The sequence below is a fragment of the Capsicum annuum genome, chromosome 5 (genome assembly GCF_002878395.1).
Source record: "Capsicum annuum cultivar UCD-10X-F1 chromosome 5, UCD10Xv1.1, whole genome shotgun sequence".
NCBI lineage: Eukaryota > Viridiplantae > Streptophyta > Magnoliopsida > Solanales > Solanaceae > Capsicum > Capsicum annuum.
Genome location: NC_061115.1, coordinates 140,843,924 through 140,869,189, shown reverse-complemented (window position 1 = coordinate 140,869,189; position 25,266 = coordinate 140,843,924).

Sequence of the window (25,266 nt, the reverse complement as noted above, 5' to 3'; positions counted from 1 at the left end):
AGTTGTAGATGCTATTTTTGATAGTCTCATCAGCTCCATGTTACCAATTTTAGGCTAGAGGTACCCTTGGTTTAGGGCGCAAAGCTTTCAAACTTATTTTGGGTTATTTGGTAAATTTTGGCTAAAATGATCCGTAGGTGTAGGACCCTTTTTTTTACTGAAACAACATTGGATAGAAATTTTTATGGAACAATTGAGTATAGAATGATAAATTTTTTATGGTATGATAGCTCATTTACGTGCACCGAGTTTCTGAACCAATCCTGAGCCTCCTCTCATTATCCATTTAGACTTATTAAATTTGGCTGGTACCAAATTATCTAGTGTAGCAGCCTTAATGGTAGTAACTTAAGTGTCTTTGAATAATTTTAATTGTATCCACTTTAGCAGCTCAGGAACACTTTATCAGAGCTTATTTAGTCGAGACAAGGTTACTTTAGTGGCCTCCCAGACCTTTAGCAGTATTTAGTTGCTAAAGTGACCATAGATGGTACATATATATAATTGACTTTCTCAAAATTACAAAAAATATCCCAAGTGTATATAACCATTATAGATCATTAAGAGCTCTGAAAACATGAGTGATCAAGTATTTTGAGTTATGATTGACTTGGGGTAGTTCTTAAGCAATTCATCATCATTATCTTCGTAAGTTCTACTAAATTCCTAGGTTAGATCCTTGGTTTATTTCATATATTTTTCATTTTTGTTGGGGGTTATTTTGGCTGCATGAGCTCATATTTAACTAATTTTGTGTCAAATAATCTTTTAGCTGAGAGAACTCTCGATGATTTCAATTTGTTATTTTGCCATACAGGGGATTTTTAGTCAAATTTCGATCCTAAATCATTTATACATAATATGAGCATTTTTTTCTCATCTTCATGCATATGCCATTATTCTTATATCATGTCAATTCTTGAAGTCTTATTAGGAGGGAAAACTTTAATATTGGGGATTTGGTGAGTTTTCTGTGGTGTGTAGGTAGGGTTGGCATATCTTTTTTTATATTATTCTTGATTATGGTATTAGTGTAATATTATTATAGCGTCGGATGGGTAGGTATGACCCAGCTATTGTTTTAGCATTTTATGTTCTATTTAGCTAGTTAGGGCCTTTTTCGATAAAATCTACGGTAATTGTTCTCTAGGATAGTGAATTATCATACTTTAGGACTAGAATAAGTGATTATAGTACCTTGGTATTGTATTGGGAAGCCCTAGACTAGATTTGGGTAGGTTTTACATTTGATTGGGTTATCGAGACCCTATAGCAGGCCATACTATCATCTTTTGATATAATGTCTTGATTTATATCCCTTTAGTATTAATTGGACTCATGAATGATACTTTATGTTGTTATCTTATATTTGGGTTTACTTAGGATTATTTAGTTGTGTTTTTAGATTTTTTCTTGACCCCTAATGCATCTTTTTGACGTAGTGCGTGGAACCCGCTTTGCCTTAGTAGACTTAATATCCCATTGTTGGACTTAGGATAAATATGTTGGAGATAAACATGAAACCCCATAATTTCTTCTATCCTTTTTATGTATTCATAAATATATTGTATACTTTATTATAATTATGTGTCTTGAAATGAGTATGGAATTGGTTTATGGTTATGGTTAGGTCCTAAAATCATTTGTTATGCTTATGGTTTGCTAAAATATGTGTTCCTTATGGATTCTAGAATATTTTTATGATAATGGATTGGGTATTCTTGTGTTCACTTACAATTATCACTAGAAATTCTAATGGTTATATATTGATAATTTGGTATCTTGTTATTATCTTTTATTTTGAGTTTGAGCCTAGTCTCTAGCCTCTTGCTATAAATCACTAGTTCTGGTTCAAGCCCAATATAAACTTTAATTGTGGATTTGGGATTGGAAAGATGTTTGAGATTGTTTTACTTAAAAGTTGTTGTTGAGGGAGGGGTATGCAATGCATTTTGTCAATCATGGATTGTTGTAAATTTATTTAATCTATTTATGCTTCTTACTTTAGATTTTTTCTTATATGAACTCACTAGGATTATGGGGGATAAATGGGTTATTTGTCTTTTTATGTCTGCCTTCTGGGCTTATGGGCTTCTAGTTAGACTATAGTTAGGACTTTACTTTCATCCTCAAGTCACTTACTTTCTTTATCGCATTTTCCTAGTGTAGCTTATTATTTATATTTATACCTTTACAATTGACTTTAGGTTACATTATCACAATAAAGTTACTGTTTTACTCTATTTGGGCTTATTTAGCTGGCAATGCCTAATGAGTACCTAGTGCTTTTATACTCATACTACACTTCTGCATTATTTCCTGATGCAAATCACAGTATGGGACACCATTGTTGACATTATCATTGGGTCTTTTAACTGATCCAGAGATAGGGCAAGATTTCTAGAAACTAAAATTAATGTTCCTCTTCTGTTTCAGTGATAATCGTATGTATTTCTGAGATTAGAGTGCATATGTGTATATTTTGGATTCTATCTAGTACACTTTATTTTGGTTTAGTGGCTCATGTACATACACTACAAGAACTTAAGAGGTATTTAATTTGTATATTTTGTCCTCTTCCCCCACTTGTTCTTTATGATATATATGTATATCTATTTTTCCTCCACTTATATTATTGCTATTTCTAGTTTTATTCCTGTTCCCCACCATCTTCTTCCTATTAGCGCAATACTTATTGGACAAGGCAATGAATTGGCTTAACTATTGGTGTGTTAAAGTAGGTTCAATCATGACCTAGAATATCAGGTCGTTACAGCTTGGTATCAAAGCATAGGTTCACCAATATCATTGGTACAAGGGTCGGTGTTTAGTAGAGTCAGGTGGATTAGTATGAAGACATTTTTATCATATCTTTGTGAGGCTACATAACATTCTTAGGAAAACGTCATCTTTTTGGTTCACTTTCATGCATTGTGTTTGTATTTCTAGATTCTTATTTTTTTCACTCTATTATTGATGGATAGCATCCAAGATACTATAGTTTGAGATTTGGAACTCGAACCAACTACTAGAGAATTAGCTTGAGGCAGAGTCAAGCCCTAGGTTGAGGGTGGGCTAGAGTTGTAGCCCCAGCTTGAGATTATGCTAATTAGCTATCGCTAGATTCTATGATTAAACCTAACCCAGAGATATAACTTGAGAATCCACTACCAGAATAGTGGGTGAGACAAGGGGCTTTCTAGGACCTACTTAGGTTTATATCTATTTCAATTTTCTATGATACATTGTTTTAATATTTGGGGTTAATTTGTGGTCCCTTGAATAACGAGTCTAAGGTAGCAACTTAGGGAAAACTTGGTATAGGGGTGTAGCCTGCAACAACAACTTCCAAAATAGAGGTTCTTCCAGGACGAATAGTTCTAAAGCCGACAGTGGCCTAACTTGTTATGACTGTAGAGGAGAAAAAATACTAGGCAAATTTTTAAGATTGACTCCATCTAAGTTTGTTGGGTCTCCAAGAGATGATGTTTATGAGTTCCTTACCATTTACGAAGAGAGGCTACATAATTTTGGGTTTCTTGAGTTATGTGAATAAGATTATACTATGTATCATCTAGACAGTGTAGTAAGATAATGGTGGAGAGACTATCTTGATTCCATGCAAGCTGGATCTCCCTAGAAGACTTAGAATCAATTCTCTGGGGCTTTCATGGGGAAGTACATGCCTCACAGTATGCATAAGTGCCTTAGGGACAATTTTTCTTGATTGAGTAAGTGTTTTATCTTGTGGTCGAGTATGAGGTGAGGTTTCATAAGCTTACTAGACATACCATAGAGTATGAGAGGATTCAATATTTTGTTTGAGGTTTAGACTACCACTCCATAAGGTTTCTTAGTATTTGGTTACTTTAACTAAGTTGTTCACAAATATTATTGATCATACCTAGACTTTTGAGGAGATAGATTTTGAGGCTCAAGAAGAAAGCAATGAGAGACCTCATTATTAGAGTAGCTATAGTGGGAGCCATAGTGGCTCATAGTTCAAAGTCTGAGTATTTCAGGGTAGGTACCCCTTGCATCAATCTTATCAAAACTAGAGTCAACCTTGTAGGATCATTCAGGAAACATTTTAGATGTTAGATGGGGTCAAGACAGTTATGTAGTTTTGGCAGTTAGAGAAGTAGTCAACCAATGATGGTTATTGAGTTAGAGTTATCAGGCTGAGATGGCTATTCCAAATTAGCAAGACCTTCTATCTAGATTAGATTACCCAAGGTTTGTTATGAGGGTGGGGTCATCGATCATATCTCTTAAGAATGTCCCCAACATAAGATAATTGATCCTTTAGTATAAAGTGTAAAACCAATTTGATCAGTACTGCCTCCAGCTAGGGGTGGTATATTAGGTCATAGGGGTGGTCCCTAGGGTTCCATAGGTAGTCCTTAGGCATGTAGGATAGGTGGTAGGGTATAACCTAATACGATTGTAGATATGGACATTTATATGTTATTCTTGGTATATTGAAGGTCAGGCTTTAGATTATGTGATCACAAGTATGATTTTAGTATACCATCAACAAACTTCTACTTTAATTTATTTTTGTTCAACTTTTATATATATTTCTACTAATTATGGACCTGGTTGTGCTTGTCTTTGGAGCCTTTATTTTTTCCATTCTGGGTAGCTACTCCAGTGGTTGATTCTTTAGTAATAAATTAGGTATGTAGATCATGTTTGGTGATTGTTCAGGAGTAGGACACTCTATCTGATTTTATTGGGTTATATATGATGGATTTCAACGTGATTATGGACATGGAATGGTTTATACCCTATCATGCTATCTTGGATAGCTTTGCTTAAATTTTCACCTTATCCATGCTTGTCTTATATGTGTGCTAAGGTTCTTTTAGCCATACATACATGAGGATTTTCTTATATGCAGGGTAGAAGACTGGTACCAAGGGACTATGTGTCATTCCTTGCATACATTTAAGATATTAGTATTGAGTGTCCTTTACATGACTCTATATTTATTGTTCATAATTTTATTAATATTTTTCCTACTGACCTACTTGGCGTTCCTCTTGACTGTGATATAGAGTTTTCTATTGACTTTAAGCTGAGCATCCGGTGCATTTTTTTGGCTCCCTTTTGTTTAGATATTGCCGAGCTAAAGAAGCTATATATTCAACTATAAGATCTTTAGGTAATGGTTTATTAGATTGAGTGTATTTACTAAGGTGCTACAGTTCTATTTATGAAGATGAAGTATGGTTTTATGCATTTGTGTATTAACTACAGGTATCTAAATAAGGTGAGAGTAAAGAATAAGTATCCTATGCCTTGTATCAAAGATTTGTTTGAAAAAATTTAAGCTGTGGAAATGTTTACAAAGATTAGCTTAATGTCTGGTTAAAACCAATTGAAGATCAGGCTAGAGGACATCACTAAGACAACCTCTAGGACTTGTTACAACCATTACGGATTCTTAGTGATGTCTTTTGGGTTGAAAAATATCCCAATAATGTTTTCAGGCCTTATTTGGATTTCTTTGTGATTATCTTCATCGATGCTATCCTAGTTTATTTGAGGAGTAAGGAGGATCACAAGTGAAAAACCTAGACTTTGAGACACTGAGAAACAATAACTTTTGGTGTCTCTGAGTTGGGTGTAACTTAGGACTTTAGTCATACCCTTGTTCTAATTCATACCTCTCTCCTCTCCCTTTTCATACCTTGAGTAGTGTGCTAAGGTGTCATACAGTCTCCTATAAGAAAAGGCCATCACTTGTTCATAACCATCCATATGAGTCATATACTACAAGGTCATATGAAGTGAAAACTAACCAAGAGTGGACTATTTTTATCATAGGTAATGTTCATGATTGGAAGGTGAGTGGTAACCTTTAGTTATGACTTAATAGTTCCCTGTCTTATCCAAAAAAGTATGGATGACCTAGGAGAGGCCTAGGATATGAGTTAGGGTACCACTCGTACCCTAGGATACAATTACTTAAGGAACCACAAGGGAGAGTCATACCCCTGCATAAGTGGACATTGTAGCTTTTATACAATGACCTTTTGGTCATTTACCATATCTAAAACCCTAAACCCTTTCACTATATAAGGAATTGTATCCTTCTACATCTTCATTAACAAAACCCAAACACTCCTAAACACCCTAAAGGCTTCTTGGAACATGATTAGTGGATAGGTTTTAAAGGTGTTCATCTAGTGTCAAGGAAGAGTTAAAATTGATAGTGTGTTACCTTGTTTAAGTCAGGTATCTCTCTCTCTCTTTAAATAACTCCAAACACATTTATTTTGCACTTAGATTAGTAAGTGTACATGGTGGTTTTGAATCAAATGAAAAGGGTTTGGTTACCTAACAATGAATAATGATGATTCTTGATTATGTTTGTATTGATACATGTTATTAATGGTAGATTGTATACGTGAGTGCTTATATATATTTTTTAATATGAGGGTAGTGAGGAACACTAATCTTGATGATATCTACTATGAAAAAACCCTTATTGAATGTAACACATAGGAAGTTTGTGAAAATATCTAAGTGGGTTGTCTAGTAATATGTTGTTGGTGTATGGAGCTAGAGTAATGGCATAATTAGTATAAATGATTGATAATGATGTTGTCAAAGGAATTGTAAGCCATGTATGGTGTGATGATAAACTTGTTAAGCTAATGACCAATAAGAGGTTGAAGTCCCTCAACATAAAATATAAACTTGTATAGTGCATTGAACTAAAGTGTGGTATAAGGATATTAGTAAAATATGAATATCCTTTTGGGGTCTTGATGACCATAAAATGATTTGTGTGATGATTTGAATGAAGGCATTGACCTATTGAAATTGTTGACCAGTGAAAGCTCGTGTAAGGACTATGTAGTCATGAATGATGTTGAATTGGTTAAAATAGATAAAGTCCTTAAAATGCTGTATTGAATGGATGAGGATGCATGGGCATAGAGTAAAGTCCTAAATTAAACTAATGATGCTTGTGATGGCTTGAGGTCAATGTCCCTTGCATTTTATATGGCTTGAGGTCAAAGTCCCTTGCCCAATAAAAATACTTGAGGTTAGAAAATTCCCTGAATAGAATGACTTATGGTTAAAGTCTGTGTATGTCATGAGGTGGGAGTCCCTTGACTAATGTGGGAGAATGACATTAAAGTCTCATGCCCACTTGCATGTGCGGATATGTGGTTGAGGTCTTATGTCCAATTGAATGTGTGTATGGCTAGAGCTACTTTGTTTGAATGATTATATATATGGTAAATGTCCTTGGATGAATAAGTAATTATGGTAAAAGTCCTTTATCTAAGTGTATTTGATTGTGGGTGAAGTCCTATGCTTAGTGGAATTTATGAATCTATAAGTGTAAAAGGGATAGGTACCCTATTTCATGCATAATGAATGAATGTTTGAGAATATTGAGGAGCCTTGATATCTTGAATGGTGTATGATATGTGCGTATGTATGGGTAAGTTTATGAATGCAATGAAATATGATATATTGGCTTGTTGTTGATTGATGATGTTTTCATATCAATTATCATTGGGTTACATGCTAGCATTCCAACCGCTAACCATCTCAGAAAGACGTGACTTATGGCCTAGAGCATCTTCTTCTTTTCCTGTATAGTGATTAGATAATCAAGCAGTTCATGATTGACTTGAAGGAGTGAGTTTTCTTACATTTGTAAGCCATTCATCTCTTTGTTATTAGCTTTATGCTTAGTCTCTTTAAGACTTGGTTTGGCTATAGTCGGGTTCTTGTTTCGATATATACATTTATTAACTTCAATTTTAAATAGAGGTATTGTGAACAACTGTGAACTTTGGCATATTGGGCTAGTTTGTTGAATCTCATAAAGTGTGTAGACTTGATTAAGCTATGACTCTTATTATTTCTGCTATCATGTTACACGGTTGGATCTTATTCAAACCATGTGATGTTGATGAATAGATTGGGTTACCAGGCAATCTCCGGTGCATGTGTGCTTAAGGTGCCCATACGACATTGCTAAGTTTCGGGGTGTGTCTATGATGTATCAGAGCCTAGGTTCATGATCAGTTTTGTGTTCATAATGGCGTGTCAAGTAGAGTGTCTTTTATCAGTGTGAAGCATGCCACACTTATAAAAGAGAAGCTATGAGATATCTTAGGAAATGCTTCCATTTTTGTATTTCAATCTCAAGATATAAAGTCTAAGGTCTTGAATTCCTCTGATTCCATTTCCTATCTTTCATATCATGCTTCAAAGGAGATCTGAGACTTAGGTAAATACTATTAAGGGTCTAATGGACGAAGCTCGTCCAACTTTTAGAGTTCAGACTTAGGCTAGGGCTACGGTATCTAGCCATCCTCGTATGGTTCCACCCATAAACCTTGAAACATCCCTTTAAAGGGATGCTACTAATGTAGAGTTTTGTCACTCCATCAACCTCTTAACTTGATTGGTAGCCTCTTAATCAGAGCATTGTTCTCCAGCTACCGTTTTTTCTAAGGCCATAAGAATTTGCCAATTTATGAGGTTGATCCCTCCTATGTTCTTCGGTACAAGGGTTGAGGATATATCCTCAAGGATTTACTAATGAAATAGAGAAGATCTTTTAAATCTTGAATGCTTCAGAAATTGAGGGTGTTGAGCTTGCCTCCTAATAATTGAAAGATGTAGTGTACTAGTGGGACGAAGGCCAGGAGTTGTCTAGGGTTATTGATTCTAGTTTGGCTTCTTGGGTGGATTTTACTAAGGCTTTCATTGACCGCTTCTTTGCTCAAGAGTTAAGAGAAAAAAAGTGGAAGAGTTTGTGAACTTAAAGAAAGAGAGCATGTTCATTAAAGAGTATGCCTTTAAATTCTATTAATTGTCAAGGTATGCTCCCGAGATGGTCTGTAGAATGAGGGCTAAAATGCATTAGTTTTTCTCTAGATTGTCCCGCAATTTAAGTCACAAAAGTAAGACGACATTGTTGATTAAGAACTTAGATATCTCTAGGTTTATTATGTATATAAGATAAGTAGAGGACGAGAAGAAAAAGCAAGTTGAGCTTAGTAGGAAAAAAAGAAAAAAGTTTAGGCCTTCCCTAAGTAGTGGTGGAGATAGTTGTAAGTGGCCATAACAGAAGTGGGGGAGTTTGGGTTCTTTCTCTTTGGCTAGTGTTCGCTCTCCATACCCAAATATTTTGGGTGGTCATTGCTCCCAATTTAGTGGTGTGTCCTGGGCACAAGGTGCCTCATTTCATAGTAGTGGTGCCCAGTCATCTCCACCCCGCCCTTCTTGCAGATTCCGTGGTCGATTTATCTTGGTCAGTGTGAGAAAGGGAAAAAAATGTTTTCATTATGGTCAAGTTGTGTACATGCAACGTGAGTTCCCCATTCTAGCAGTTTCTTGGGCTAACATGGCCTCTGTTACTACTCCTTCTACTCCTATGCCAAAGGGTGCTATGTCTATTACTGCTTTTACTTCTGGCACCGGCGCTGGCTGGAATAGCTAGTATACTGCTGCTACTATCCAAGATTCTGAGGCATCTCCTGCTGTTGTCACTAGTACTTTGAGACTTTTTTCCCGTGATGCATATTGCTTTCTTGATCTAGAGTCTACTCTTGGTTATGGTCCTAATAGTGTGTTAGTTTTTTTCTATTTCTATTTGGTGAGAGACTCTATAATTGTTGAGTGAGTCTATACGGTGTGTGTGATATCCATTTCCAGTAGATATACTCTTATTGACTTTATAGAGTTAGACATGGTTGATTTTGATGTTATCCTGGGGATGTATTGGTTATATTCATGTTATGCTTCTTTCGACTGTTAGATCGGTAGGGTGATGTGCAATTTCCATAATCAGCCGATCATTGTAGGGAATGGGGTTCCTTAGTTCCTAATGGATGGTTCATTTCCTATCTTAAATCCAAAAAATTGATTTTGAAAGGTTGTTTGTATCATTTGGTCTGAGTTAAAGATTCTAACTTGGAAGAGCCTTATCTAGAATCCATCCTGGTGGTAAATAACTTTCCCAAATTATTTCGTGATAACAATCCTGGTATTCCTCCCATTAGGGAAATTGTTTTTGGGATTGCTCTTGTTTTGCACACTAATCTGATCTCTATTCTTCCTTATAGAATGGATCCGGAGGAGTTGAAAGGACTTAAGGAGAAATTGAAAGAACTCTTGGATAAAGGTTTTATATAGCCTGGTTTATCTCTTTGGGGTGCCCCCATATTTTTCGTGTGCAATATGGATGGTTCTTTTCCTATATGCATTGATTATCGTTAGTTCAACAAAGTGATAGTAAATAACAAATATCCTCTTCCTAGGATTGATAATTTTTTATATCAACTTCTGGCCGCCAAATATTTCTCTACGATCGATATTAGATCGGGTTATCATCAGCTTAAAATTAGGGATGCAGATATCCTTAAGACTGCTTTTAGAACATGGTATGGTCACTATTAGTTTCTTGTTATGTCCTTTGGGCTGACCAATGCCCCAGCGAAATCATGGATTTGATGATTAGGGTATTTCATCCATTCTTTGACATGTTTGTCATTGTCTTCATTGATGATATCCTAATGTATTTTAAGAGTGACGTGAATCATGTAGATCACCTCTGTGTCGTATTACAAACTTTAAAGGATCATTATTTGTACGCCAAGTTCTCCAAGTTTGGGTTTTAGTTGAAAGCCATTTCTTTTTTTTTTATCATGTCATCTCTAGTAAAGGGATTATGGTGGATCCCTAAAAGATTGCGAAGGTTAAGAAGTGGCCTAGACCTACGACTCCAATCGATAATCAGAGCTTCTTGGGTCTAGCTGATTATTATAGATGGTTTGTGGAGATATTTTGCACTATAGCTTCCCTGTTGACCAAATTGACCCCAAAAAAGGTCAAGTTCTTGTGGTACAATGCATGTGAGGGTAGTTTCAAGAAGTTGAAAGATATATTGACTTCGACTCCAGTTTTGACCTTGCCCAAAGGTAGTGATGGTTTTGTTGTATATTTTGACACTTCTCATATTGGTCTTGGTTGTGTGTTGATGCAACATAGTCAGGTGGTGGCCTAAGCTTCTTAGAAATTGAAAGTTCATGAGAAGAACTACCCTACTTATGACTTAGAATTATTAGCCGTGGCCATTATTTTGAAAATTTGGCAGCATTATCTCTATGGTGTTCATATTGATATATTTTCCGATCACAAGATCCTTCAATATGTGTTTAACCAGAAGGATTTGAATCTCCAGCAATGAAGGTGACTTGAGCTATTGAAAGACTATAATATAAGTCTTTATTACCATCCCAGTAACGCGAATATAGTCACCGATTCTCTTAGTAGGTTATCTATAGGGAGTTTGGCCTATGTTGGTGAGGATAAGAGAAAAGTGGTGAGAGAGGTTCACTGATTGGCTAATCTTGGAGCTTGAATTTTGGATTCTAAGGATGGTGGTGTATTTGTCCATTCGATATCTCAATCATCTTTGGTTATTGAGACAAATAAAAAACAAGTATTAGACCCCAACATGATGAAGATCAAGAGTAATGTGGGTAAATACAAGGTCACATACTATGAGATTGGTGGTGATGGTATCTTGAGTTACCAAGGTAGGCTATACAATCTTGATGTCGATGGATTAAGAGAAAGGGTTATGGCCAAAGCTTATGGGGCCCATTATGCTATTCACCCCGGTTCCACCAAAATGTATCATGACCTCAGAGAGTTCTATTGGTGGAATAATATGAAGCATGATGTTTCTAGCCATGTGGTTAAGTGTATTGTGTTCCAACAAGTGAAGGTTAAGTACTTGAGCCCCGATGGCCTATACCAAGAAATTGTGTTTCCTGAGTGGAAGTGGGAGGCAATTAATATGGATTTTGTTACCGGTCTTCTAAGATCCTGGAACTAATGTGATTTTATTTGGGTCATTGTTGATAGAATAACCAAGTCCACTCATTTGTTAATCATGAGAACCAATTTCTCAGTTGAAGATTATGCTAAGTTGTATCTAGCGAAGATTGGGAAGTTTTATGGTGCTCCGATGACTATTATTTTGGATTATGGTCCTCCATTTTCATCCTACTTTTGGAAGTCATTCTAAAAGGGTTTGGGTACTAGAGTGTGCCTTAGTACAAATTTCCACCTGCAAATGGATGGTCAAGCAGAGAGAACTATCCAAACATTAGAAGATATGTTGCGGGCTTGTGTAATTGATTATGGTGGTAGTTGGTATGACCACTTATCTTTAATTGAATTTTCCTATAATAATAGCTATCACTCTAGCATTGGCATGGTGCATTTTCAGGCGTTATATGGTACGAGTTATCGATCTCTTATCGAGTAATACGAAGTTGGTAAGGGTAAGTTGCTTGGGCCCTTATTAGTTGGCCAAGCCTTAGAGAAGGTAAAAGTGATTCATGATAGATTAAAAACCACTGAAATTCACCAAAAGTCCTATATAGATGTGAGGAATAGGGACTTTAAATTTAATGTGGGCAATTTGGTATTCTTGAAAGTGTCTCCCATGAAGCGAGTGATGGGGTTTGGTAAAAAGGGAAGCTTAGTCCCCGTTGTATTGGACCCTAATTAATTGTGAAGAGGGTTGGAAATGTCGCCTACAAGTTAGAGTTGCCTCCTAGTATGAACTCCATTCACCCAGTATTCCATGTGTCTATGTTACAAAAATATGTGGGTGACCCATCCTTGGTTGTTCCCTCAGAAGATATTGGTATCTCAGATGCCTTGTCGTATGAGTAGATGCCAGTGAGTATCTTGGATTAGTAAGTCTACCAATTGCATACCAAAGAAGTGACTTTGGTGAAGGTTTTATAAAGGAACCAAATGTCCGAGGAAGCTACTTAGAAGGCGAAAGAGGACATAAATTCCAAGTATCTGCATTTATTTCGCATTTTGGAAGCTTGTGATGGAGGTATGTTTTAATCTCCCTACCTTGATGTAAGTTTTAATAGGCGATAGGTTAAAGTCCCAAATCTTTGAATTGATTTAAGTCTTTGTTAGACAATGGAATAAAGTTTCCAATGTGTGAATTTATTTGTGTCTTGTTTGACCATGTGTTTAAGACGCTAATGCTTTGAAAGCATGTGTGTTCTGTTATGATTAGTTTAAGTCTCTAGTACCTAGACTTGATTCATGCTCTTAGTAGATGAAGGGGTAAATTCCCTATTGGTTTGAGTTTTTCTATACCTTTGATGAATTGATGGATCGGAGTCCCTAAGTAGTGAAATCAGTAATTGTTGGGTAAGTAATGGGTTGGAGTCCCAAGACTAATAAAATGAAGTGGTTGGTCGATGATGATCATAGTATGCGTGTGTTGTATTCTTGTTGTGTGCTTGTTTCTAACTTGTGTAAAGGATGATTTGATGCATGTTGATGTGTCAACTTGTGTAAATACTTGACTTACCCTTCATTCACTGACGAATGATCCCAACTGGGGTAGAATTTAAACGCCTAGACTTTGAGCCATTGAGAAACAACATCCTTTGGTGTCTTTGAGTTGGGTGCGACTTGGGACTTTAGAGTACCCTTGGTCACAATTCGTACCTCTTTCCCCCCCTTCATACTTTGACCAGTATGTTAAGATAGAATACTATCTCCTATACGTCAAGGCCATCCCTTGGTCGTAATTATGCGTACGAGTCATATACCACAAGGTTGTATGCAGTGAAAACCTAACCTAGAGTAGATTATTTTTGTTACGGGTGAAGCTCATGATTGGAGGGTGACTCATACCCTTTGATTACTACTTTATGGTACCTTCTCATACTCACAACAGTGTGGATGAACTAGGAGAGGCCTAGGGAACGAGTTAGGGTATCATTCATAGGTTAAGGTTCGATTACTCAAGAAACTGTAAGCGGGAGTCATACCCCTGCACGAGTGGACTTTCCAGATTTTAACCAAGGAACTTTTGGTCATTTCCCTTGTCAAAAACCTTAAATTCTTTCACGATATAAGGCCTTGTTGCCTCCTAAGTCTTCATTTAAAAGACTTAAACACTCCTAAACACACTAAAGGCTTCTTGGAGCAAGATTGGAGCTACGGTTCGGAGGTGTTCATCTATGTCAAAAAAGAGTCAAGATTCTTGGTATGTCACCTAGCTTAAGGAATGTATCTATTCTCCTCTTTAAATAACTCTAAACCAAAGTATTTCACACTTGGATTAGTAAGTGTACATAGTGGTTTTGAATCAAATGAAAAGGGTTTTGTTACCTAACAAAGAATAATGATGATTTTTGCTGATGTTAGTATTGATACATATTATTGATGGTAGGTTATATACATGGGTTCTTGTTATATGTTGTTTAACATGAGGGTAATGAGTAACCCTAATCTTGATGATATCTTCTATGAAAATAGCCTTGTTAAAGATACACACATAATGTGTTTGTGAAAATATCTAGAATAGTTGTCTAGTAATATATTGTTGGTGTATTGTGTTAGATTAATGGCCTAATGAATACAAATACTTGATAATGATGTTGTTAATGGTATTGTAAGCCATGTAAGGTGTGATGATAACCTTGTTAAGCTAATGACCAATAAGAGGTTGAACTCCCTCAACATGAAAGATTAACTTGAATGGTGTATTGAAAAAAAGTGTGGTATAAGGATGCTAGTGAAATGTGAATGTCTTGTGAGGATCTTAATGCAAACAAAATGAATTTTATGATGATTTGAATGAAGGCATTGGCCTATTTAAATTGCTGAGCAATGAAGGCTCCCATAAGGACCTTGTAGTCATGAATGATGTTGAATTGGTTAAAATGGATAAAGTTCTTAAAATGTTGTATTGAATGGATGATGATGCATGGTCATAGGATAAACTCCCAAATGTCAACTAATAATGGTTATGATAGCTTGAGTTCAAAGTACCCTACCTTATTAATGTCTTGAGGTCAAAGTCCCTTGCCCAATTAAAATACTTGAGGTTAAAGTCCCTTGCTTAAAGAGATCTCTTAAGGTTAGAGAACCTCGCCAAATGGAATAGCTTGTAGTTAAAGTCCAAGTATTGCATGAGGTTGTAGTCCCTTGCCTAATGTGGGAGTAGTCCTATGCCCACTTAAATGTATGGACATGTGGTTGAGGTCCCATGTCCAATTGGATATTTGTATGGATAGAGCCCCATTGTTTGAATAATTGTGTATGCTGTTAAAGTCCTTGACTAATGAATGACTAAGCATGGTTGAAGTCCTTTTTCAAAGTGTATGTTATTGTGGTTGAAGTCCTATGCTTAGTGTGAATTAATGAATCTATAAGTGTGAAAGGGCTGGAGTCCCCCATTTCATTCCTAATGAATGAATGTTTGAGAATGCTGATGAGCCTTGATATCTTGAATGGCGTACGGTATGTTCATATGCATAGTTAAGTGTATGAAGGCGATAAAATATTATATATTTACTTGTTGTTGATTAATAATGTTTCCTTATTATTTATCATTGGGTTACATGCTAGCATTCCAACTGCTAACCATCTTCAGATGCTACATCCCCATGCGACGTAGGCCCACACAAATCATCTTTTTTTCTTGCGCAATGATTAGATGATCAAGAGGTTTGTGCGAGAGATATAGAGCTAATATCCTAACCCGTTCGATCCTTTAGATACTTCTTAATCCTTTACTTTTGTGTATGAAGTCTTTTTAGTAGTGGATGTTGTGTGACCTTTTGTGTTTTTATGAATTTAGAACTTCCCTACGATCGCCCTAGGTCATTTATGGCTAGCTGGGATAGACAGTTTAATTACCATAAACTTTATATGATTTTCAAAGCATTTTACCTTTTTTTATCTTTTAAAGTTATGAAATTGGTCTTGGGCCAAAACCTCAGGTAAATAGCCTTAGATGCTATTTCTGATAGTCTCATTATCTTCAGAATGTCTATTTTAGGATAAGGAGATCATTGGTCTGGGTTCTAAGGTTGTTGAACTAGTTTGGGCTATTGGGTTGATTTTAACTAAAATGGCCCTTGGCGGTGGGATCCTCTTTTTATTAAGATGACCTTAAATGGATATTTTGATGGTGTCCTTTAATCAGAAATGCCTAATTTAGTGATGTAGCATATCTCATTTGTGTGAACGATATTCTGAACAAATCTCGAGTACCCGTTCAGAGTCCGCTGAGACTTGTTAAATTTGGCTAGTTCTAAATTATTTGAAGCAATCTTTTGTAGCTTGGAATTACTTTAATGGCAACCTCTTAAGAAGGTCATGACTGCTTTAGTAGAGTTTGCCCATCTAAGGCCAGATTGCTTTAATGACCTCTCAGCCGCTGTAAAAGTGACCGCATTAGCAGTCATTTAAATGCTAAAGAGATGATAGCATGTCCATATATATACTTGAGAGATTGAGTGTTGGAGCTCTTACATATGTATACTCTGAAGCACTTGGAGGATTCACAGAAGAGAAAAACTCCTATATAGAGAATTCAACGAGCTTTTAGTGTTGTCCTAGGGGGATTAGCTTACCTTTTTGTTAGATTGTGCTTAATTATGGTATTAGGGTAGTATTGCTCTATCTTTGAGAATGTAGGTATGACTTGATTACTATTTTAGAATTCCTATACCTTAGGTAGCCAGTTACGTCCCTTTTTAGTAGAATCTGGGCAGTTTCTTCCTTAGGATAAGATATTACCATCCTTTAGGACCAGAATTTGTTCATATATTACCTTGTGATGGGATTGGGAAGTCCTTAATTTTATTTGGGTAGGTTCTTCCTTAAGTTAGGTTATCGGGACTATAAAATAAGCTGCACTACCATTTTTATGATTAAATGCCTTTAATGATGTTCCTTTAGGCTTAGTGTGACTCATGACTGCTACTTAAGGCTATTAAGTTGGATTTGGGTTGACTTATAATTAGTTACTTGCCTTTTTAGATTCCTTTATTGGGTAGGATAGTAACCGACCCTTGACTGGACCTCCTTGAACTATTGCTTGGAATTTGTCTGGTCTTTGTTGACCTAATCGATCAAGATTGGACTCATTGGATAAATGGGTTTGAGATAGACTTGAAAACCCATGCATTTCTAGATTTTTTAATTTTTCATATAAATATATAGTTTAGAATTAATTATGATGTATACCTAATTATTATTATTCAAGTCTTGGCATGAGTCTGGGATCTATTTTATGGTTATTGCTTGACTCCTGAAATCATCTATTATGGTTATAATTTATACTTTTGAATTATGTTTTGAGTTCAACATTTTTCTATGATTATGCATTGGGTGTTCTATTGTTCATTTACATGTATCATTGGAAGTTTTAATGGTTGTATACTGATAATTTCTCCTCTTATTATTATCCTCTATGTTTGTTTCAAAGTTGGTATCTATTCTCTTGTTATCATTCACTAGTTTTGGTTTTAGCTCGGTTTACACCTTTTTTATGGATCTAGGATTGCAAAGATATTTGAGAATTGTACGATTAAAGGTTGTTGTTGATGAGGGAGTATGCTTTTCATTTAGTCGATCTTTTCTTGCTGTAAGTTTATTTTTGTTATTTATGCTTCTTACCTTAAATATCCTATTTTTTTGCTCACCGGGCTTATGGGGTCATTATAGTGTTAATTATTTTCTTCTGTGAGAATCTTAGGACTATGGGGGTCCAGTTTGGTTATTGTTAGGACATGACTTTCATTCTTGAGTCATTTACTTCCTTTATCACATTTTCCTAGTGTAGCTTAACATTTATATTCCTACTTTTTACTATCTATTTCATCTTACATTCATGCAGTATATTATTTATTTACTCTATTTTAGCTAAGTCATCCTTTGATTGCTACTGAGTACCTGTTGCTTTGGTACTCATACTGCACTTCTTCATCTTTTCCTTGATGCAGATAGGAGTAATATCTACTACGAATGACATTATCCTTAAGCCTTGCTACAAATTTGGAGAGGGAGTGAGATTTTTAAAGTTTGGAGCTGATCCTCCTCTTTCTATGCTAGTGATAGTCTTTTATATTTCCGAGTCTACTTTGTATATATGTATATTCCGGATATTGTGTAGTACTCTCCTTTTTGGTTATAGTGGTTCATGTACCGGCCTTACTAAGTCTTGGGAGGGATTCAGTTTGTATATTTTGTCCTCTTCTCTCTCTTGTTTAGTATGTTATGTATGTATATCTCTTTTACATATGCTTATATTATTGTTTGTGATGGTTCCATTCTTGTTTCCCTTTATCTTCCACTTATTATCCCATTACTTATCATTTCGAGCTATGGCTTGGCTTACTTACTAGTGGGTGAAAGTAGGTGCCATCATGACTTGGAATATCAGGTCGTGATAATATGCTAACAAAATGCGAAATAGATTATAACCTTGCCATATGAGCGAAAGTTTCATCATAGTCAATACTTTTTTATTGTGAGTATCCATAAGAAACCAGTATCGCTTTGTTTCTGACGAATTTACCTTCTTCATTGAACTTATTTTGGAATACCCACTTTGTCCTGATCACTAAGCAATTTGGAGGTCTATTGGAATGTATTCATACATTATTTCCTTCAAGTTGATCAATTTCTTTCTTTATTAATGTACCAAAGATTCATGTTTCAATGCTTCATTACTTTACTTGGGCTCAAGCAGAAAAACAAGAGTGATAAATGCTAGCTTTCTTAATGATGCTCTAGTTTGGATTTTTTCTTTAGGTTCCCCATTAATGAATTCACTTATGTAGCTTGCATCGTGTCATGATTCTACAGGTACATTTACTTTGTCAATATCAGAAGTTGGAGTCGACCCCTCAGTGGAAAGAGTTGACTCTAGTAGATTAGTTATTTTGATTTTCTTTTCAATGTCATCTGATATTGTTAACATGTTCTTCATCAAAATTTACACTTCTAAAATCGTAAAATCTTGGGTCAGAGTCATTAACTACAAATTCACAGATTCTTCAACACTAAAAGTTCTTTTATTAAAGATTCTAAAAGAACGACATGAGGGATAGTAGCCTAGAAAATACCTTCATCACTTCTAGGATAAAACTTAAAATATTCTTACTATTGTTATGGAGAAAGAACATACAACCAATAGGATGGATGTTACTATTACTTGGCTTCTTTTCATTCTAAAATTCATAAGGAGCATTTTTCAGGATGGATTAGGTAGGCATCTCATTAAGATGTGACATGTTGTATTTATACTTCTTCCTAGAAATAATTACAAAGGCTTTGTTCCAGCATTAAAGTTCGGGCATTGATTTTTAGAGATCAATTCTTTCGTTCCACTACCCTATTTTCTTTAAGTGAGGGAGATAAAGAGAAATTCCAAGTATATCCATTTGGTAAAAAGAATTTTTTCAAAGGCATTATTTTAAAATCTCCTCCATGATTACTATGAATGGTGGAGCTGAAATTTCTTGCTTTTCTTTGTACATTTCTACAATACACTTAAAATTTATCAAAGGCTTCATTCGTGAGTAAAAAATATAACCTATGTAAAACTGGAGCAGCCATCAACAATAACAAAAGTATAGCTCTTACAACCAATACTAGCAGTTCTAATACGTTCAAATAAGCCTATGTGAAGAAGTTTGAGACACTTAGAATTGCTCCCGATATCTTAGTCTTTGAATGATGTACATATCTGCTTAACAAGCTAACAAGCATCATAAATAAGATCCTATTAAAACTTTTATTTTGGAGAACCAATCAATAGACCTAGTCTAGATACTTCTTCTAGAGCGTGCATACTGTAGGGAGAAGCATTCTTGCTATAACCAAGGATCCCAAGATAAAAAAGTAAGACAAGAAAGTATAGGTAAATCAATATTATTTAAAACCTATATTCTTTTAACTCAATCATCAATAAGGGTGATATTATTGGCCAAATTACTGATGGATTATCTGATAGAATTAGTACATCAAATTTTCTGTCAAATAGTTGATTGATGTTGAGAAAGTTGTGCAGAAGTACATCAACTATCTATACTTTGATTAATGATCTAACTCCAACCACTTCTCATTTAGGATTTTTTCTAAATCATACATATCCACCATCTATTTATTTTTCAAATTTAATGTTCTTTCTTTTCTGTTATATGTCAAAACCACTAGTAATATGGCTAAAAACTAGGTCAATATGATTAATTAAACTAGTAATAGTTATTTCTGAAGGGGGGAGGGGTTATAATTACAAGTGACAACTTGCAATATTAAGTAGCACAAGCAATTTTTGAGAATGTTGTTTGTAATCAATCAATGATAATGAACAAGTACTATATTTCACTTGATTTTTTTCAACGGTCATCCTATCCTTATTCCAAACGTTAAGTGGAAGATCTTAAATCATGTACAACCCTTTATATGATCACCAATTTTACCAGCATTAGATTTTTTGCTATCTCACCCACATGTCATTTGTTTAGGTATATGATTCGTGCTTAAATTCCTTACTTATATGTATTCTACTTATCGAAATAAGAAAATGACAAACACTGTACTATACAGAAAATAATCTTCATTAAACTGCATGGACAAGAGAAGAGGTTTATTTATTTTATTCTTACTAGGCGTTATACCTTTTGAGACACCTTATTAGTCTTTTTTATACATTATTTTTGTTATCCAACAGATTTTATATAATTTTATTTTTGATGGAAAATCTAGCAGACTTTCTCTGTAAATTCATAAGTTAATTAAATCATTACATAAGCCTTTCATTCGAGGATGAAAGATCCAGGGGGGATGATGTAACTCCCTATATATTTTAACATATATGACCAAATTAACTTTGATGAAGGTATTTAAAATCAAGATAGTAATGAGTTATTTGAACTTAAAGTTAAAGGTAAGTATTTAGTCAAAGTGAGGGGTTAAGATTTTGTAAAAATAAGATAAAATAAATGAGGTGTTTGTTTGATGTAATTTAACTAGTAGGTGACAAGTGGGTACATCACCTACTTTTATTGTTGGACCAGATTAAGGCATATATTAGTGGACTCATTTGAGTCCCAAGTTAAGTGAAAGAAAAAGGAAAGGATGACCAACCCATTATATATTCTATTTAAGAACCAAATAGCTAACCAATATCTAGTTTATTTAAGGCCAAATAACCAGCCCAATACCTAATCTATTTAACACCAAAATGATGTCATCCAACTTGAAATAATATCAAATAGGTGCATCACCTACTTGGACTTTTTGAGAAGCTTAAAGATCCAAGTAGGTATATTACCTACTTGGACTATTTTTGACCAAATATGCTTAGGAATGGGCAGAAAAGAGTTGATCAACGGGGGGGGGGGGGATTTATAAGGTCCAAATTAGTTCAATTTATATACATTATTACTTGCAAAAATCAGACTATATTTATCTGTCTCTCTCTTTTCTTTCATTCTTACTACAACCACCTTTTTTCTCTACTAGGGTTCTTGATGAAACCCTACTCCTTGCAAGGAAACATAATTTAAAAAACTTATTATTTAGTTTTGTAATGACCAAAATTCAGATGATTTTATCTTTTATGTGTTTTGACCATTTTACCACTTCCCATGGTTATGCTATTTTGTTTATGAGTCATGATAATAGTTCACATGGATCCCAAGGACTTCGGGAAGTTTTTGGCTGAGTATGAGCTTATTTTGAGGCTTTAAGACCTAATAGTTAGCTTTGATCAAATTATTGAGATCCAAGTGTCGGATGGAACAATAGACTATGCCAATAATTCCAAAATATTTAATTTGGATTAGTAGTGGGGTTGGTTTGGATTTGTTGCATTTAGATCCCATTTCGATCCTTGGTTCAAGAATAGCGTAAAGAGGGTCCTGGGAGTCACTTTTGTGATAATAAGCTCTTCTTGTAAATTTGACGAGTCCATTGGTTCTAAAATGTGTTTTACAATCAATTAAAACTATTGGATTACGTTCATAGGGTTGCGCATGAGTTCTAGGGGTCAAAAAATAAGTTTTGAAGATTGTTGGTGCTGGTGTAGTCACTAAAGTATGTTGACTATATGAGCCACCTCTAAACCGCCTTTTTGGTTGCTTTATAGGTACTTTGACCATTTGAAAAGTGACATATCTTTGAAACCTTGAAACTTGATAATGATTCCTTAGAGAGTGAAAGTTCCAAATCGATTAGATCATTCACTCTTTAGGCACAATGTCTTGTTTGAAGATAGTTTATTTAATCCCAATGAACCTAATGGTGCAAGTGATGTTAACGACATGACATCTATTGAAAGATATAGCCTATATGCTAACCCACTATGGTGTGACAACATTCCTCCTTGAGATGAAAATCTCTTCTTGGAAGATGAGAGTACTCTTATAGGCAAGGAATGTGTAGTCTCGAAAATGAGTACTCTCGGTAGTAATCTTGGAATGCATGATGATCAATTTACTCTTAAATGTAGTTCACTACTTGAGCATGTGAATAGTTTGCTTAAAAATTTTCAAGTTAGTGATGATGTCTATAGAATTGATCTTGATAAAGCACATGACTCTTTGAACACCTTATATGGTAAAAGCGTTGCAATTAGTTTTGTTCATAGAGACTGTGTATGAAAATGTTTTGGTGTGTAAATATGGGAGTGACATTCTAGGGGAAGGAAGGGATAGCCTCGGCTTAGGCCCTTGGCTAATTTTTCCATTTGATCCCGGCACCCTCTTGGAATGTGGAAATCTCTACACTTCCCACTTAATGCTTGGTTAAGATGACAAGCAATGTTTGGTTGTGGGTGCTAATGAAGGAAGACAAAGCTTTTTATGAATGATGACCGCTTCCATTGTGTCTTTTGTACTAAGCTTTTTATGTTCAACACAGAGGACCCGTGGATATACTCCAAGTTTGTCCCCTCCTCGGCATGGAATGTCATGTGTGTATTTTGCTAACACTAACCCCTCATATCTTGAGAATGTGTGCTTGTTGTCTTCTCTTGATTTTGTGAGGTATGGATTCGAGGTTGAATACTTTTCAAGAAGGGGAGGATGATACAAGTATGACCACAAGGATAGACGTGAATGAGTGCGTAATGAATCCGTCCAAGGAAGTGCACAAGTGAAGTGTAAAAGAGGGCCTAAACACACCAAAATTAGCCCACTTCTTACACTTGATGGGAACCTCACCCTTGAGGGGTATTATAGATATTTCACACTATTTTTGTAATATCTATAAATAGAACATAGTTTTGATTGAATATTGAAAGTTGTAACATTGAAACACCCTCTCTTGAGAGAATGGCCTCTTGGCCGAAACATAGTAACTAGGGAAATCAACTTGAGTGTGGAATCACTCATGTTGGATTCAAGCTTGGAAACATTGGATGCCTGGGAGATCGAGGTCACTCTTGTGTCAACGTAGGAGTTAGGTTAACCATTGTGTGTATCGTTAAGGGTTCAAGAGTACCACATGATCTTGGATTCTTAAGATTATACCAACCAAGGTCTAACTATCTATCCCTTTTGTTTACTGTAATCTTGTAACCATTTGTATCTCCTATTTTACCCGTTTGTGTTGCTGTTGTTATTACCATTGTTAATTTCTCCTTGTTCTTAATCTTCTTGTTGTTAATTCTAGTTTGGTGGCTGTTTTGGGGTTGAAACACAGCCTTATATTTCATTCTTCTTGTTGTTGTAGTGAATCCGAGTGTGGTCTCCATCTTGGTCCTCAAATCCTTAAGATTAGTGGACTGATTTGGAGTTGTTCTGTGTTTTCTTGTTTTTTTTCCTGTATCATTTAATGATATGGGAAAGATAAGAGAAACAAGAAACAACTCCAAAACAGTCCACTAATCTTAAGGATTTGAGGACCCTTATGAAGACCACTCTTGGATTCGCTATCAACAACACAATAACAAGATAAATAGGTGTGTTTTCAACACCAAAATAGCCACAATATAAGATGAACAAGATGAACACAATGGTTTACAAAATTTATACTCAACAAGTCACAAAAATAGTCCACTATGAATCTACAAAGTGCAATAAGATAAAGATAGGTAGATAGACCAAATGAGGAAATAATATTAACAACCCAAGACTTGTTACACTCTTGGACCATTAATACTACATACAACACAAACCTATCTCTTACGTTGGTACAAGAGTGACCTCGATCTCCCAAGCATCCAGCGTTTCCAAGCTTGAATCCAACACGAGTGATTCCACACCCAAGTTGATTTCCCTAGTTACAAGTTTCAGATTTGTGGTCTTCTCTCCTTAGAGAGGAAATGTTTCTAAGTGTTTAACAACATCTATATTCAGAAAAGTGTCCCTAATAAATGACCTAAAAGGTTCCTTATATAGTAGTTTACAAACAAGGTGTGAAATGTCCAAAATGACCAGTTAGTATCAAGTCTTCAAGTGGGTGCCCTTGGAGAGAATTATATGGACGGTTTTGGACCCTTTTTAAGTCCTCATTTGTACTTCACTTTCACACTCCAAGTCTCGGGTTTAATACATCTCACAAACATGCATCCTTATGGTCGTGAAATGAGGGTTAGGGTTAGCAAAATACACATATCAATATACTATGCCGAAGTGGAACAAACTTGAAGTACATCCATGGATCCTTTATGTTGAACATTAAAAACTTAGTACAAATGTCACAAAGGAATTGGCTATGACAAAAATCAATAAAGAATGAGCATTGGCCGAGACAACTCCTACCATACCATAAGATGGTACCGGGATCAAATGGGAGAAGTAGCATGCACATGGGTTTCGGCCACTCTCACTTTCCCCTAAGGTGTCATCCTCAAAATTAGGCATACCCTCTAGATCATTAGTGGAAATATCATGAGAACAAAGAGGGTAGAGAAATGTGTCACACAAGCTAACTTTAGCTATGGTGTCCTTATGCATGTACTCACTAACTTCGAGTCCATCACCACTAGTATGCTCAACATAGGGAGCAGATAAAGAAGAAGTAGATGGAATTTCTAAGCATGCACCACCTTTTATTTCTAGAGAATAATCCCCATATAGATATAAATCACCATGGGAAGCAAAGGAATCATTCATAAATAACATTTTTACAAGAACAATGATATTTCGGGTTTCCCAAGTAATAAAGCAAATCATGGTCATCTTCACCCGATTGACTATTCCTTTCCAAGACTACACATTCCCTACCCTTAAGAGTACTCTCATCTTCCAAGAAGAGATTTCCATCTTGAGGAGGAATGTTGTAATACCTTAGTGGGTTAGCATATAGGCTATAGCTTCAAAAATAAGCCATGTCGTCAACATCAACTGCAACACTAGGTTCATTAGGAGTAAATAAACTATCTTCAAACAAGACATTGTGCCTAAAGAGTGAATGATCTAACCC